Source organism: Coregonus lavaretus, assembly GCF_964263955.1.
Source record: "Coregonus lavaretus genome assembly, chromosome: 21".
Lineage (NCBI taxonomy): Eukaryota > Metazoa > Chordata > Actinopteri > Salmoniformes > Salmonidae > Coregonus > Coregonus lavaretus.
In genome coordinates, this window is record NC_140008.1 from 14,499,190 (window position 1) to 14,517,474 (window position 18,285).

At 47.4% G+C, this 18,285-nt stretch overlaps 1 pseudogene across 1 annotated transcript; it reads left to right on the forward strand.

Moving 5' to 3' along the window:
- Positions 1-15,933: 15,933 nt before the first annotated feature.
- Positions 15,934-16,854, forward strand: LOC311148423 (annotated as a pseudogene). Its single transcript has one exon. The product of its transcript is annotated as an uncharacterized misc_RNA (transcript).
- The last annotated feature ends 1,431 nt before the right edge of the window (positions 16,855-18,285 follow it).

Below are 18,285 nucleotides of genomic sequence, written 5' to 3' on the forward strand. Positions count from 1 at the left end.
CTCAATCAGAAAGATTTCTGGCTCCCAGGTGTCTTTTATACAGGTAACGAGCTGAGATTAGGAGCACACTCTTAAAGGGAGTGCTCCTAATCTCAGCTTGTTACCTGTATAAAAGACACCTGTCCACAGAAGCAATCAATCAATCAGATTCCAAACTCTCCACCATGGCCAATACCAAAGAGCTCTCCAAGGATGTCAGGGACAAGATTGTAGACCTACACAAGGCTGGAATGGGCTACAAGACCATCGCCAAGCAGCTTGGTGAGAAGGTGACAACAGTTGGTGCGATTATACCCAAATGGAAGAAACACAAAATAACTGTCAATCTCCCTCGGCCTGGGGCTCCATGCAAGATCTCACCTCGTGGAGTTGCAATGATCATGAGAACGGTGAGGAATCAGCCCAGAACTACACGGGAGGATCTTGTCAATGATCTCAAGGCAGCTGGGAGCATAGTCACCAAGAAAACAATTGGTAACACACTACGCCGTGAAGGACTGAAATCCTGCAGCGCCCGCAAGGTCCCCCTGCTCAAGAAAGCACATATACAGGCCCGTCTGAAGTTTGCCAATGAACATCTGAATGATTCAGAGGAGAACTGGGTGAAAGTGTTGTGGTCAGATGAGACCAAAATTGAGCTCTGTGGCATCAACTCAACTCGCCGTGTTTGGAGGAGGAGGAATGCTGCCTATGAGCCCAAGAACACCATCCCCACCGTCAAACATGGAGGTGGAAACATCATGCTTTGGGGGTGTTTTTCTGCTAAGGGGACAGGACAACTTCACCGCATCAAATGGACGATGGACGGGGCCATGTACCGTCAAATCTTGGGTGAGAACCTCCTTCCCTCAGCCAGGGCATTGAAAATGAGTCGTGGATGGGTATTCCAGCATGACAATGACCCAAAACACACGGCCAAGGCAACAAAGGAGTGGCTCAAGAAGAAGCTCATTAAGGTCCTGGAGTGGCCTAGCCAGTCTCCAGACCTTAATCCCATAGAACATCTGTGGAGGGAGCTAAACGTTGCCAAACGTCAGCCTCGAAACCTTAATGACTTGGAGAAGATCTGCAAAGAGGAGTGGAACAAAATCCCTCCTGAGATGTGTGCAAACCTGGTGGCCAACTACAAGAAATGTCTGACCTCTGTGATTGCCAACAAGGGTTTTGCCACAACGTACTAAGTCATGTTTTGCAGAGGGTTCAAATACTTATTTCCCTCATTAAAATGCAAATCAATTGATAACATTTTTGACATGCGTTTTTCTGGATTTTGTTGTTGTTATTCTGTCTCTCGCTGTTCAAATAAACCTACCATTAAAATTATAGACTGATCATGTCTTTGTCAGTGGGCAAACGTACAAAATCAGCAGGGGATCAAATACTTTTTTCCCTCACTGTATATTAACTACAGAGACAGAGCATTTATCCCAAGACCAATGCAGTGTGATCATTGTAAAGCATGTTTCAAGTGTTTGCAGAAGGGTGAAGCTGAGATGTCCAAGTTGTGGAAAATATCATATCATGTGTTATTAAAGTGATGAAAATGTGACATGTTGCAATTGTGGTGGGAACCATGAAGCCACATCTTTCGAATGCCCCACAAGGGTGAAACAGAATGAGGTGGCCAAAGTCAGGCCTGTCCAGAGCATTTCATATGCAGCAGCTGTTAAAAGGGTTGAGGGTTTGAATGGTGCACCTAAAAAGTCCATGGTGGTGGATAGGCCTTCACTGCAGGCTGCAGGGGTTGCCTTTCACTAGCAGGATCCTGATATTTTAAAGGTTAAGAAGGTGGACTTTGTGGCCTTTATAGCTATGGTGATTAATGGCACTGCCAAGGTGGAGAGAAGGTACAGGAAGATAGAAATCATTGTGGATGCGGCGGAGCGGTTCCTGGGGCTGAACGATTTCTCTGCAAAGGAATTACATGGAATATTGTCACAAGCCGTACCACCATCTCAGGCCCTAGAGCCTGAGAAGGGAGATAAGGAGATTTGAAAGAAGGAAGAAGTGGGAGTTTTGTTTTGTGTACTATTTTTATTTGGGTGAATTAAGTTAGTTTCCCTATTACATATGGATTTTATTTTTACCTTGTTTTGGTTTCAAGGTAAAAACCCGTCCAGTTGGTGGCGGCAACACACATTTTTGGGTTGTAGCCCGCCACAAAACCCACAGAAGTAGAAGACTCTTATTCTGAAGGATTCCAACGATCCGTAACCTGGAAGTACTTAGTTATTTTTGCCTGCTTCGTAGCGGTATTGATACCTAAAGCAATACAGCTAGTTAATCAACTTGAATTATCAAAAAATGTCTCAAATACGGTTGTTGAGGGTTTTTCTCAACGAGAGATTAACAGCTGCTGCTGAGGATATATTCGGGGTCGTTGAAAAAACGGTAGCAGAGTATCAGGAGGAAGTCGTCCGTCTACAGAGGCTGCTCGACATTGTTCTTCAACCTGAGATAAACATAACCAGAGCAGGTAGGCTAACGATAGGCAAAGAGGAAGAGAGGCCCAACTCGGCGGAAAATCGGTCTACCTCCAGCAGGTGGCATTTTTTCGTTGTTTCGCCCACCAAGCAAGGAGTTTTTTTGTATGGAGATCAATGAGTCGAATTTGGTCAACAAAAAAATTAATGGCTTATTTGCTACGTGAGGTTTATTTGATCGAATAGAAGTTTCGTAATGCTTCATTTGTTACGAGTGTACTGATATAAGTAGGACACGTCACATCCCGGCAACTGAGAAAAAACACTTTATATCGGAGTTGTATCGAGATGGCTATGCATATTCATAGTATGACCCATGGGGCGGCGCGCAATTGGCCCAGCGTTGGGTTGGGTTGGGTTGGGTTGGGTTGGGTTGGGTTGGGTTGGGTTGGGTTGGGTTGAGAAGAGAATGGCCGGCAGGGATGTAGCTCAGTTGGTAGAGCATGGCGTTTGCAACGCCAGGGTTGTGGGTTCGATTCCCACGGGGGGCCAGTATGAAAAATAAAAAAATAATGTGTGCACTCACTAACTGTAAGTCGCTCTGGATAAGAACGTCTACTAAATGACTAAAATGTAAATGTATGAGGCAAGTAGCATAGCATGTGAGGCCAGTCATGGCCTACCTACATAACATTTTCTTCATTAGACCTGTTCTTCTAAGAAAGTGAAATAGAGCCCTAGACGTCACTTCCCTCCACTTTCTGCCCCCCCACTACACCACCCAAGCCCTAACCCCGTCCAGCCTCTCTAACCCTTTCACACAATCTCTCCCATCTACATCATACAATTCACAAAATATCAACACATGCTCCACCGTTTCCTCCACTAAACACTCCTCACACAGACCTGTTTCATGTCTCCCTATCATCCACAACGTGGCATTCAAACCTGTGTTCCCAAACCGTAGTCTACACAACTTCCTCTCTCCTACATCCCATACTCCCCACCTCTTCCTCAACTGACCAGTGCACAAGATAAAATTGCCTCCCATTATTACTAGCATCCCACTCGGGCCCTTTTCCCCAGATCAAGGTCTTGACTTCCCTGCGGCCCAGCGAGATCTGAATATCTACCCCCTCTCTCCTCACTGCACTCTTAGCCACCACATCAGCCTTCTCATTACCCTCCACACCCACATGGGCGAGAACCCAGCAAAAGCTTACCACCACTCCAATCCCATTAACAGCACCATCATCTCCACAAACAAGTCTCCCCTATCTGACCTGCCCGTCTTCACACTACTCAACACTGAAGCCGAATCAGAGCAGATCACCACTCTGAGTGGTTTCAAGGAAGTTGTCAATGAAGTGTGTTTGTGTTTATACAGGACCTCTCGCCTCCACCTACTGTCAACCAATCATGTCAATGCGGAGCTATACATTGTTACAAAATTTGGAAACCACACGCCGATGCGGTACGGAGCTCAATTTGGCCTCTGCAGGCCTCCGGAGGCTCCGCAATTGCGTCAGACCCTCTATACGGAGCCTCCAATCACATTTTCGGATCAAGCATAAATAGGCTTTTAAGGAACCAAACTTTACCATTACTCTTAAAGGTTCAGGGACCTTATGTTATTTTCAGAGGTAGACTGGCTCTGGCAGCCAAATCAGCCAAATACTCCATCTAAACGTAAATCGATTCTCAATTGCGAAACGGTTCTAGAAACATAAAGCCCTTTACGTTCATATCACATCATTATAAATTCACAAATGCAAAATACACACTTACTGTACACTGTTTTAACCGGCTTTATCACAGTTGCAGCCAACAGTATTTTTCAATGACAACACATTTCTGGCGGTCTTCTTCCGTTACACACAGGTGTTTTAGCATGCTAGATAGCTAATTAGCACAGGTGGTCCCTCTGTCTTCTGTAAACACACGCTGTAACATGGAGACATGGCCATGTGGGAACACTAACCCTAACCCTATAAAGGTGTGTATCAATTTAACCTTTTATTATTATTTCTTGCTGATATGAAAGATAAGGCCCTTATGCTTCCATAACCGTACCGCAAGCGATGTTAATGTTCAGCGTCAGGGTACTTTATTTTTTTAAATTTAAATGTTTAGGGTTAAAATGATTAGATTATTATGAGTGTACTGAAAACACTTCATATCGGAGTTGTGCCTGGTCGTCACGAGTTGCCACAAAGTCATAAACCCCGCCCGCCTATTTCTAAAATGTATCTTCTTATAATGTGATTTTAAACTTAACCCTAACCACACAGCTAACCTTATGCTAGCCATAACCTTAAATTAAAACGTTTTGTTTTCATGAATCTTTACGATATAGCCAATTTTGACGTTGTGGCTGTGGTAACTAGTGGAAACCGTTGTGCCTGTTGTTCATATGCGGATCTGCCCTCTCATTGGTAGAATGGTCCCACCTGATCTTGCCTCCTCCCGACTGCCTTCTGTTTTTTAAGTATATTTTTGTTTCAATGTTAGAGCGGCCACTACAGTATCTGGTCAATATAATGGATAATCTGTGGTGTAAGAAACCGACGACAATGAGACAGCCGATAAGGAGGAGGTCAGAGACCTGGCAGTGTGGTGCCAGGACAACAACCTCTCCCTCGACATCAGCAAGACAAAGGAGCTGATCGTGGACTACAGGAAACGGAGGGCCAAGCAAGCCCCCATCCACATCAACGGGGCTCTTGTGGAACTTCAAGTTCCTCTGTGTCACTAAGGACCTATCATGGTCCAAACACACCAACACAGTCGTGAAGAGGGCACGACAACGCCTCTTCCCCCTCAGGAAGATCCTCAAAAAGTTATACAGCTTGACTGGCTGCATCACTGCTTGGTATGGCAACTGCTTGGCATCCGACTGTAAGGCACTACAGAGGGTAGTGCGTACGGCTCTGTACATCACTGGGGCCGAGCTCCCTGCCATACAGGACCTCTATACCAGGCGGTTTTAGAGGAAGGCCTAAACATTTTCAAAGACTCCAGCCACCCAAGTCATAGACTGTTCTCTCTGCTACCGTACGGCAAGCGGTACCGGAGCGCCAAGTCTGGGACCAAAAGGCTGCTGAACAAATTGCTACCCGGACTATTTGCATTGACCCCCCTTTTTGTTGTTGTTGCACTAACTGTCTTGCACTGACTCTATGCACACTCACTGGACTCTACCTACACACTCACACATATTACACTGACACTCCAACACACACATTTACACACACACTCACCCACTACATACGCTCACACACACATGCACACACACAAAACACACACACACACATTGAGGCCTCCCGAGTGGCGCAGTGGTCGAAGGCACTGCATCGCAGTGCTAGAGGCGTCACTACAGACCCGGGTTCGATCCCAGGCTGTGTCGCGACCGTGAGACCAATGAGGCGGCGCACAATTGGCCCAGCGTCGTCCGGGTTAGGGGAGGGTTTGGCTGGCCGAGATGTCCATCGCGCTCTAGCGACTCCTTGTGGCGCATGCACGCTGACTTCGGTCGCCAGCTGTACAGTGTTTCCTCCGACACATTGGTGCGGCTGGCTTCCGGGTTAAGTGAGCAGTGCGGCTTGGCGGGGTCGTGTTTCGGAGGACGCATAGTTCTCGACCTTCGTCTCTCCCGAGTCCGTCCGGGAGTTGCAGCGATGGGACAAGACTGTAACTACCAATTGGATCTCACGAAATTGGGGAGAAAATAATATCAAAATAAACACATGCATATTGATGCCACAGACACACTTTCACACAAGCTGCTGCTACTCTGTTTATTATGTATATTGATTGCGTAGTCACTTTTACCCCTACCTACATGTACAGTGCATTCAGAAAGTATTCAGACCCCTTGAATTTTCCACATTTTGTTACGTTACAGCCTTATTCTAAAATTGATTAAATATATTTTTCCCCTCAAATCTACACACAATACCCCATAATGACGAAGCAAAAACAGGTTTCTATAAATGTTTGCACATTCATAAAAATAAAAACAGAAATATCACATTTACATAAGTATTCAGACCCTTTACTCAATACTTTGTTGAAGCACCTTTGGCAGTGATTACAGCCTCAAGTCTTCTTGGGTATGACGCTACAAGCTTGGCACACCTGTATTTGGGGAGTTTCTCCCATTCTTCTGTGCAGAGCGTCGCTGCACAGCTATTTTCAGGTCTCTCCAGAGATGTTCGATCGGGTTCAAGTCCGGGCTCTGGCTGGGCCACTCAAGGACATTCAGAGACTTGTCCCGAAGCCACTCCTGCGTTGTCTTGGCTGTGTGCTTAGGGTTGTTGTCCTGTTGGAAGGTGAACCTTCGCCAAAGTCTGAGGTTCTGAGCGCCCTGGAGCAGGTTTTCATCAAGGATCTCCCTGTACTTTGCTCCGTTCATATTTGCCTCGATCCTGACTAATCTCCCAGTCTCTGCCGCTGAGAAACATCCCCACAGCATGATGCTGCCTCCACCATGCTTCACCATAGGGATGGTGCCAGGTTTCCTCCAGACGTGATCCTTGGCATTCAGGCCAAAGTGTTCAATCTTGGTTTCATCAGACCAGAGAATCTTGTTTCTCATGGTCTGAGAGTCCTTTAGGTGCCTTTTGGCAAACTCCAAGCGGGCTGTCATGTGCCTTTTACTGAGGAGTGGCTTCCGTCTGGCCACTCTACCATAAAAACCTGATTGGTGGAGTGCTGCAGAGATGGTTGTCCTTCTGGAAGGTTCTCCCATCTCCATAGAGGAACTCTGGAGCTCTGTCAGAGTGACCATCGGGTTCTTGGTCACCTCCCTGACCAAGGCCCTTCTCCCCTGATTGCTCAGTTTGGCCGGGTGGCCAGCTCTAGGAAGAGTCTTGGTTGTTCCAAACTTCTTCCATTTAAGAATGATGGAGGCCACTGTGTTCTTGGGGACCTTCATTGCTGCAGACATTTTTTGGTACCCTTCCCCAGATCTGTGCCCCGACACGATCCTGTCTAGGAGCTCTACGTGTGTGCCTTTCCAAATCCTATCTAATCAATTTAATTTACCACAGGTGGACTCCAATCAAGTTGTAGTAACATCTCAAGGATGGTCAATGGAAACAGGATGCACGTGAGCTCAATTTCAAGTCTCATAGCAAAGGGTCTGAATACTTATGTAAATAAGGTATATCTGTTTTCGCTTTGTCATTGTGGGGTATTGTGTGTAGATCGATGAGGAAAACATTTAATTTAATCCATTTTAGAATAAGGCTGTAACGTAACAAAATGTGGAAAAAGTCAAGAGGTCTGAATACTTTCCGAATGCACTGTACAAACACTACATGACCAACAGTATGTGGACACCTTCTCTTTGAACATCTCATTCCAAAATCATGGGCATTAATATGGAGTTGGCCCCCCCCTTTGCTGCTATAACAGCCTCCACTCTTCTGGGAAGGCTTTCCACTACATGTTGGAACAATGCTGCGGGGACTTGCTTCCATTCAGCCACAAGAGTATTAGTGAGGTTGGGCACTGATGATTAGGCCTGGCTCGCAGTCGGCGTTCCAATTCATCCCAAAGGTGTTCGATGGGGTTGAGGTCAGGGCTCTGGGCAGGCCAGTCAAATTCTTCCACACAGATCTCAACAAACCATTTCTGTATGGACCTCGCTTTGTGCATGGGGGCATTGTCATGCTGAAACAGGAAAGGGCCTTCCCCAAACTGTTGCCACAAAGTTGGAAGCACAGAATCGTCTAGAATGTCATTGGATGCTGTAGCATTAAGATTTTTCTTCACTGGAACTAAGGGGCATCCGCCAAACCCAGATTTGTCCGTCGGACTGGCAGATGGTGAAGCGTGATTCATCGCTCCAGAGTCCAATGTTGGCGAGCTTTACACCACTCCAGCCGACGCTTTGAATTGTGCATGATGCTCGGCCATGGAAACCCATTTCATGAAGCTCCCGACGAACAGTTATTGTGCTGATGTTGCTTCCAGAGGCAGTGTTGCAACCGAGGACAGACGATTTTTACGCGCTTCAGCACTCTGCGGCCCTGTTCTGTGAGCTTGTGTGGCCTACCACTTTGCGGCTGAGACGTTGTTGCTCCTAGAGGTTTCCACTTCACAATAACAGCACTTGCAGTTGACCGGGGAAGCTCTAGCATGTTTCCGAGGACGCATGACTCGACCTTCGCCTCCCGAGCCCGTTGCAACGATGAGACAAGATAGAAATTGGGGAGAATAAGGGGGTAAAAAAATAAGAATAAAAAATTTGTCATTGATGGAGTACTGTGGATACCAATATCCATGTGAGTCTCCCAGGCCCTAACCCATTCATAGATGCTAACTACCTTTAGCACCTATTGCCGATAGTATCTTCTGGCCAGGGGAGTTTTGTTAAGAGCCCCGAACGCTTGTTCTGACTGCTAAAACACGGTAAGTTTTTTGAAACATAAGTAACGTATCTTTCATATTACTACACACCTTTTTATAGGGTTAGGGTTCCTACACAGCCATATTTCCATGTTACAGGGGGCTTTATGTTTCTAGAACCATACTGCAATTAAGAATCAAATCAAATTTTATTGGTCGCATACACATATTTTGCAGATGTTATCGCAGGTTGTCACGATCGTTGAATGGAGTAGACCAAGGCGCAGCGTGATGAGCGAACATACTTTATTATCTTTAGTGATAACACAAACAAAACAATAAACGATAATGTGACGTCCTAGGTTAAACACAACCAACACGGAACAAACCAAAAGGAACAAGATCCCACAACTACTGTGGGTAAACTGGCTGCTTAAGTATGGCTCCCAATCAGAGACAACAAGCAACAGCTGATACTCGTTGCCTCTGATTGAGAACCATACTGGCCAACATAGAAAACACAACTCTAGAATACCGACATAGAACAAGAACACATAGAATCTACACACCCTGGCTGAACATATAGAGTCCCCAGAGCCAGGGTGTGACAGTACCCCCCCCCAAAGGCGCGGACTGCGACCGCGCCTCAACCTAAACCAAACAGGGGAGGGCTGGGTGGGCATTCCTCCTCGGAGGCGGTTCCGGCTCCGGGCTTGCCCACCACCCTCCAATAATCCCCCCGTAGCGCCCCTGGTCCGGTCTGGCCCCGCTGGCTGGAGCTGGACTGGACATCGTAGGAGCGGATTGCTTAAGCTCCGGTGTGGAGCAGTTGACCGGTACCCGACCAGGCACCGGTGACCCAGGCACGGGTTGTGCCGGACTGACGACGCACACCCCTGGCTTGGTGCGTGGAGCAGGAACGGGCCGGACCGGGCTGACGATGCGCACCCCTGGCTTGGTGCGTGGAGCAGCAACGGGCCGGACCGGGCTGACGATGCGCACCCCTGGCTTGGTGCGTGGAGCCGGAACGGGCCGTACCGGGCTGACGATGCGCACCCCTGGCTTGGTGCGTGGAGCAGGAACGGGCCTTACCGGGCTGACGACGCGCACCGTAGGCTTGGTGCGAAGGGCAGGAACAGGCCGGGCCGGGCTGGCGACGCACCCCGTAGGCTTGGTGCGAGTGGCAGGAACAGGCCGGGCCGGGCTGGTGACGCGCACCATTAGCTTGGTGCGGGGAGCAGGAACAGGCCGGGCCGGGCTGGCGACGCGCACCATTAGCTTGGTGCGGGGAGCAGGAACAGGCCGGGCCGGGCTGGCGACGCGCACCATTAGCTTGGTGCGGGGAGCAGGAACAGGCCGGGCCGGGCTGGCGACGCGCACCATTGGCTTGGTGCGGGGAGCAGGAACAGGCCGGGCCGGGCTGTGGAGACGGATAGGAGACCTGGAGTGAAGAGCTGCCACAACCCGTCCTGGCTGAATGCCTACCTTCACACACTCTGTGTGAGGCATCAGCACAGGACGTACAGGGCTGTGTACCCGTACTGACATAACAGCACGTGACACTGGCGCAGGATATCCGGGACCGAGGAGAGGCACTGGAGGCCACGAGCGCTGAGCCGGCACACTCCGTCCTGGCTGCATGCCCACCTTCGCACGACACGTGCGGGGTGCTCGCACAGGACGTACCGGACTATGCCGGACCACTCGTGGCACAGTACGCAGCTCCGCATACCCCGGAACCTGCCCAGTCTCATGCTGCCATGCCTGAGTACGGGGAGTTGGCTCTGCTCTCCATCCAGGCTCCGCCAACCTGCCTCCTGGCCCCCCAAACCCGGTGGCCTCCTCTCCTAATCTCCAAATTCGCCCTGTGGCAGCCTCCTGCTGCCCAGTCGCCCATGCCGTGTGCCCCCCCCTAAAAATATTTTGGGGTTGCCTCTCGTCCGTCCGACGACGACACTGTTGACGCCGTTGCTCCTCTCTCGCCAGGGCCTTAACCTTAGCCCATGGCCCTTTTCCCCCGAGCATGTCCTCCCAGGACCACAATTGGCCCACATGGGCCATCGCCAACCTCTCCAGCTCCTTACCCGGCGCTTCCTCCCATGTCCAGGCTGCCTGCTCCTGGACACGCTGCTTGGTCCTGGTATGGTGGGATCTTCTGTCACGATCGTTGAACGGAGTAGACCAAGGCGCAGCGTGATGAGCGAACATACTTTATTATCTTTAGTGATAACACAAACAAAACAATAAACGATAACGTGACGTCCTAGGTTAAACACAACCAACACGGAACAAACCAAAAGGAACAAGATCCCACAACTACTGTGGGTAAACTGGCTGCTTAAGTATGGCTCCCATCAGAGACAACAAGCAACAGCTGATACTCGTTGCCTCTGATTGAGAAACATACTGGCCAACATAGAAAACACAACTCTAGAATACCGACATAGAACAAGAACACATAGAAATCTACACACCCTGGCTCAACATATAGAGTCCCCAGAGCCAGGGTGTGACACAGGTGCAGCGAAATCCTTATGTTTTGAGCTCCAACAGTGCAGTAATACAAAACAATACAAAACAATACAAAGAAAGAAATTAAGAAATATCAGAACGAGCAATGTCAGTCTGGAATATAAATATACAGTATATATACAGTATGTATGATGGTGTGTATAGACAGTATAGGAATAGAAAAGGTGTGTACAGCAGTAGTTATATAGGATGAGCCTTGACTAGAATACAGTATATACATATGAAGTGGGTTAAACAGTATGTAAACATTATTAAAGTGGTCAGTGTTCAATGACTATGTACCTAGGGCAGCAGTCTCTAAGGTGCAGGTAGAGTACCAGGTGGTAGCCGGCTAGTAACAGTGACTAAGTTCAGGTCATGGTACTGGGCAGAGGCCGGCTAGTGGTGACTATTTAACAGTCTGATGGCCTGAAGATAGAAGCAGTTTTTCAATCTCTTGGTCCTAGCTTTGATGCACCTGTACTGTCTCCGCCTTCTAGATGGAAGCGGGGTGAACAGGCCGTGGTTCGGGTGGCTGAGGTCCTTGATGGTTTTCTTGGCCTTCCTGTGACACCAGGTAATGTAGATGTCCTGGAGGGCAGGCAGTGTGCCCCTGGTGATGCGTTGGGTTGACCGCACCACCCACTGGAGAGCCCTGCTGTTGCGGATGGTGCAATTGCCGTACCAGGCGGTGATACAGCCTGACAGGATGCTCTCTGCATCTGTAGAAGTTTGTGAGGGTCTTAGGGGCCAAGACTATTTTTTATTGCCTCCTGAGGTTGAAGAGGCGATGTTGCACCTTCTTCACCACACTGTCTGTGGATCGACCATTTTCAGGTTGTCAGTGATGTGTACGCCGAGGAAGTTGAAGCTTTTCACCTTCTCCACAGCGGCTCCGTCGATGTGTATGAGGGCGTACTGTCTCTGCTGTGTGCTGAACTCCACAGTCAGCTCCTTCGTTTTTGTTGACATTGAGGGAGAGGTTATTTTCCTGGCACCACTCCACCAGGGCCCTCACCTACTCCATGTAGGCTGTCTTGTCGTTATTGGTCATCTGTAAACTTGATGATTGAGTTGGAGACGTGCGTGGCCACGCAGTCATGGGTGAACAGGGAGTACAGGAGGGGACTGAGCACGCACCCTTGTTGGGCCCCCGTGTTGACGATCAGCATAGCGGAGGTGTTGTTGCCTACCTTCACCACCTGGGTTCGGCTCGTTAGGAAGTCCAGGACCCAGTTGCACAGGATGGGGTTCAGACCCAGGGCCCCAAGCTTAGTGATGAGCTTGCAGGGCACAATGGTTTTGAAGGCTGAGCTGTAGTCGTTGAACAGCATTCTTACATAGGTATTCCTCTTGTCCAAATGGGATAGGGCAGTGCGATAGCGATTGCGTCATCTGTGGATCTGTTGGGGCAATATGCAAATTGTAGTGGTCTAGGTTGTCGGTTAAGGTGGAGGTGATATGATCCTTAACTAGCCTCTCAAAGCACTTAATGATGACAGAAGTGAGTGATACGTGACGATAGTCATTTAGTTCAGTTACCTTCGCTTTCTTGGGTACAGGAACAATGGTGGACCTCTTGAAGCAAGTGGGGACAACAGACTGAGATAGGGAGAGATTGAATATGTCCGTAAAAACTACAGCCAGCTGGTCTGCACATGCGCTGAGGACGGGTATTTGGATCGCGTCTGGGCCGGCAGCCTTGCAAGGGTTAACACACTTAAATGTCTTACTCATGTTGGCCATGGAGAACGAGATTACAGTCCTCGTAAGTGACGGTGGTCCTCGTGAGCGGCTCGGTGGCTTTGTTAACATACTCTGTTTCACGGAATCATGGCTCTCTCTGGATATACTGTCCACGTCCATACAGCCAGGGTTCTCCGTACATCGTTCCCCTCTCTGGGGAAAAAGAAAGGTGGCGGTGTATGCTTCATGATTAACTACTCATGGTGTGATTGTGGTAACGTACAGGAACTCAAGTCCTTTTGTTCTCCCGATCTGGAATACTTCATCATCAAATGCCGACCGCATTACCTCCCGAGAGAATTCTCTTCGGTCATCGTCACGGCCGTGTATATTCACATTTAGATGGAGTATTTTGCTGTTTTTGCTGCCAGAGCAGATGTTTACAGCCTCTAAACAGAACATGTAAGGTCCTTGGACTATAAGGAGTAACGTTAGGCTCAATTAGTCCATTATTGGGCTACCCAGGCCCATGTTGTGCATCTAAGGGTTAAGAACATAAATTGTGGATGAATAATATTAAATTGTATTGCACCCTCAACTTTTTCCACTGATCCCTTCCCCAACATTAATGTAATCTGTTATTGTTAGCAATATTCATTACAAATAAAATTGTATTTATATTTTGAGATCTGGTTGTGGACTCCCTGCAGTGTCGTCCCCACTTTGGGAACCTGCGGCTAACTCATTACGTTTGTCTAACTAACTCAACCTTCATTTTATAGGACATTGGAGCAATGTCAAAGGTAGGTATTTTTTTGACAAAGTTTAGGATTACAGTTAATGTATATTTGACTAGTAGAAGTTAATTATTGCAGGCGTACCAGACAGGGGGTAGGTCTACATGTCATTGACTTTTCTGTTTCATCCTTTCTCCTTTCCTCCAGACCTCCAGCAACTCACTCTCTCTGTCTGTGAAGAGGAGGTTCCCCCTGAGCAGCAGCACTGTGAGCAGGAGTGGAGCCCCAGTCTGGGGCAGGAGGACCCAGAGCCCACAAAGATTAAAGAGGAACAGGAGGAACTCAGCACCAGTCAGGAGGAACAGCAGCTTCAAGGGCTTGAGACAGATAACATATTCACACCTGTCTGTGTGAAAAGTGACTGTGATGAAAACCCAACTCAGCCTTCACATCTCTATCAAGCCCAAAAGGAAGGAAACGGAGAGAGAGACACTCTACCCAATACTACAACTGAACAGCTCAAAACAGAACCTGATAGAGAGGACTGCTTACTCACAGTCCCACACCACTTGTGTGTGTATAAAGACCCCAAAATGGCACCTTTCAAGAGACACGCTTACGACGCAGAGTTCAAGCTCAAGGCTGTCGGTCATGCAGTAGAATATGGGAATAGAGCAGCAGCAAGAGAATTCAACATTAATGAATCAATGGTACGGAAGTGGAGGAAGCAAGAAGATGACCTGCGCCAAGTAAAGAAGACTAGACAGAGTTTCAGAGGGAACAAAGCGAGATGGCCACAGTTAGAGGACAAACTTGAACAGTGGGTTGTTGAACAGAGAGCAGCAAGTAGAAGCGTCTCTACAGTCACTATTCGAATGAAGGCAACAGCGCTAGCACGGGACATGATCATCGATGAATTTCGAGGCGGTCCTTCTTGGTGCTTTCGTTTTATGAAAAGACGTAATCTCTCCATCCGCACACAAACTACCGTCTCGCAGCAACTGCCAAAAGATTACCAAGAAAAGCTGGTCACTTTCCGCGCATACTGCAAAAAGAAGATCACTGAAAAGAAGATCCGGCCAGAGCACATCACCAACATGGACGAGGTTCCACTCACCTTTGATATTCCCGTGAACCGCACTGTGGAGAAAACGGGGACCAGTACGGTGTCTGTAAGCACCACAGGGAATGAGAAGTCATCCTTCACTGTAGTTCTCGCCTGCCAGGCTAATGGCCAGAAACTTCCACCCATGGTTATTTTCAAGAGGAAGACCTTGCCAAAAGAAAACTTTCCAGCCGGCGTCGTCATCAAAGCTAGCCCGAAGGGATGGATGGATGAGGAAAAGATGAGTGAGTGGCTGAGAGAAATTTACGTCAAGAGACCGGGTGGCTTTTTCCACACAGCTCCGTCCCTATTGATATACGACTCCATGCGCGCCCATATCACCGATGCTGTCAAAAAACAAGTGAAGCAAACTAATTCAGAGCTTGCCGTCATTCCGGGTGGATTAACTAAAGAACTCCAGCCGCTAGATATTGGTGTCAACAGAGCGTTCAAAGCTAGACTGCGAGCTGCATGGGAGCAGTGGATGACAGAAGGCGAACACACGTTCACCAAGACGGGGAGACAGCGCCGGGCGACTTACGCCACTATCTGCCAATGGATCGTGGATGCCTGGGCTGATATATCAGTCTCAACTGTGGTCCAAGCTTTCACGAAGGCAGGAATAATCTCTGAACTGCCAGGCAACAGCAGCGACACTGACTCGGATAATGACGAGAGGGAGCCGGGCAGGTTGGATGCCGTAGTCGCCCAACTGTTCAATTCGGACACTGAAGAAGAAGAATTCGAGGGATTCGTGGACGGGGAATGAACTGAAAAAGTGAGCTTTACGTGTTATACGTAACTGAACAATGTTGAGTTATGCATTAACGTTTGATTTAGTGGTATCAGACTGTTTCTTTTACTACGTGTTTACTGAATCAGGGAAAAGTTCCCCTCCACGTTTGGGAGAAGAGTGAGCAAGGCTGGGAGATATTGTTAATATGCACATTAACGTTTGAACAACGTTACCATGGGAGTGAACGGAGTTGTCAGAACGCTTAATAAAGTTTGACTTTATCTGACTGTTTTGTTGACATTCCCTTTAGCACAGCTCCATCTAGTGGATGCATAACGCAACCCCAGTCAAACGTTTGACTGCAGTATCTTCTATTCTATGCGCCTTATAATCCGGTGCGCCCTATAAATGAAAACAGTTCTAAAATAGGCCATTCATATAATCCGGTGCGCCTTATAATGCGGAAAATACGGTACATAGAATCAGAACCAACCAGTGCTCTCAGCCTTTCTTTGCTGTAAATCCAGACTGTTCTGCAGCTCAGAGTGAAAACAGTCAAAGTGTCAGTGGTATGGAGACAGGAGGACCTCCACCAGGTTTTAAGCCGGTCATATCAAAGAGAACAAAGATGATGAAAGGACAAAGCTCCCATATCAATACTAAGAAATCCACAAAGTTGTCCCTCCTGAAATCACCCAGTCAAAGTCATGCTACTCCCTGTTGTTGTAAGGTGTGTGGCAAGTCTTTTCATCACATGGGTACATTAATTAAACACGTGCAAATTCATACAAAGGATAAAGAAAGTATTTGTGGTGTGTGTGGAAAATGTTTTCAGTCCACAGAAAGTATGACAGATCACCTCCAAACTCACATTGCAGATAGGTTTTGTTGTCACGTTTGTGGTAAAGGGTTCACCTTAAACAGTAATCTAAAAAGACACATGCGGAACCACACAAGAGAGAAACCATATGGCTGTCATTATTGTGGCCAAGGATTCAGCACTGGCAGCACTCTGAATAGACACATTAGGATTCACACAGGAGAGAAGCCATTTTGCTGCCCTGATTGTGGCAAATCATTCACTCAGAGTGGACATCTAAAAATACACGAGGACCCACACAGGAGAGAAATCACATAGCTGCCCTGATTGTGGCAAAGGATTCAGCATTGCCAGTAATCTGTCAGTGCACGTGAGGATTCACACAGGAGAGAAAAGACAAAAGGATTCAGCACTGGCACCAATCTAAAAGTGCACATGAGGACTCACAGGAGAGAGACCATACTGATGTCCTCATAGTAGAAAATGCATTTCCCAATCAGGTACATTGAATAACAATCAAACACACCAAGGAAGGACTGTAAATGTGTGATACTGGCAGTATTTTTCTAAATGATAGAACTCTGATAAAGTAACATGAAGAACAATCACAAGAGGGAGAAAACATGACAGTGTTCTGTTTGGGGAGAGGTCTGGAGACAGAAGATTGAGATGCACATTGGACAGTGCCTTCAAAAAGTGTTCATACCCCTTGACTAATTCCACATTTTGTTGTGTAATAGCCTGAATTCAAAATTGATTATATTGTTTTTTCCCCCTCACCCATCTACACACAATGCCCCATAATCACAAAGTGAAAACTTTTAGAAATGTTTGCAAATATATTGAAAATGAAATACAGAAATATCTCATTTACATAAGCATTCACAACCAAGTCAATACTTTGTAGAAGCACCTTTGGCGGCAATTACAGCTTTCAATCGTCATGGGTATGTCTGTATCAGCTTTGCACATCTGGATTTGGGGATTTTCTCAAGCTCTTAAATTAGATGGGGAGTGGCGGTGAACAGCAATCTTCAGGTCTTTCCACAGATTTTCAATGGGATTCAAGTCTGGGCTTTGGCTGGGCCACTCAAGGACTTTCACATTCTTGTTCTGAAGCCATTCCAGCGTTGCTTTGGTTGTATGCTTGAGGTCATTGTCCTGTTGGAACGTAAATCTTCGCCCCAGTCTAAGGTCATTTGCACTCTAAAGCAGGTTCTCATCAAGGATTTGCCTGTATTTGGCTCCATTCATTGTTCCCTCTATCCTTACCAGTCTCCCAGTCCCTACCGCTGAAAAACATCCCCATAGCTTGATGCTGCCACTTTGCATTCAGTGATTCGTGAAGTGATGTAGAGACTGTTGTCCTTCTGGCAGGTTCTCCCATCTCACCCAAGGAACTCTGTAGTTCTGCCAGAGTGGTCATTGGGTTCTTGGTCACCTCCCTGACCAAGGTCCTTCTTGCCCGGTTGTTCAGTTTGGTCGGAAGGCCAGCTCTAGGCAAAGTCTGGGTAGTTCCATAGTTTTTCAATTTCCCAATGATTGAAACCACTGTGCTCTTGGAAATGTTCAACGCTCTAGAAATTGTTTTATACCCTTCCCCAGATATGTTTAATCACAATCCTATATTGGAGATCTATGGACAATTCCTTGGACTTAATGGTATACAGTACCAGTCAAAGGTTTGGACACACCTACTCATTCAAGGGTTTTTCTTTATTTTTACTATTTTTTACATTGTAGAATAATAGTGAAGACATCAAAACTATGAAATAACACATGGAATCATGTAGTAACCAAAAAAGTGTTAAACAAATAGAAATATATTTTATATTTGAGATTCTTCAAAGTAGCCACCCTTTGACTTGATGACAGCTTTTCACACTCTTGGCATTCTGTCATTCAGCTTCACC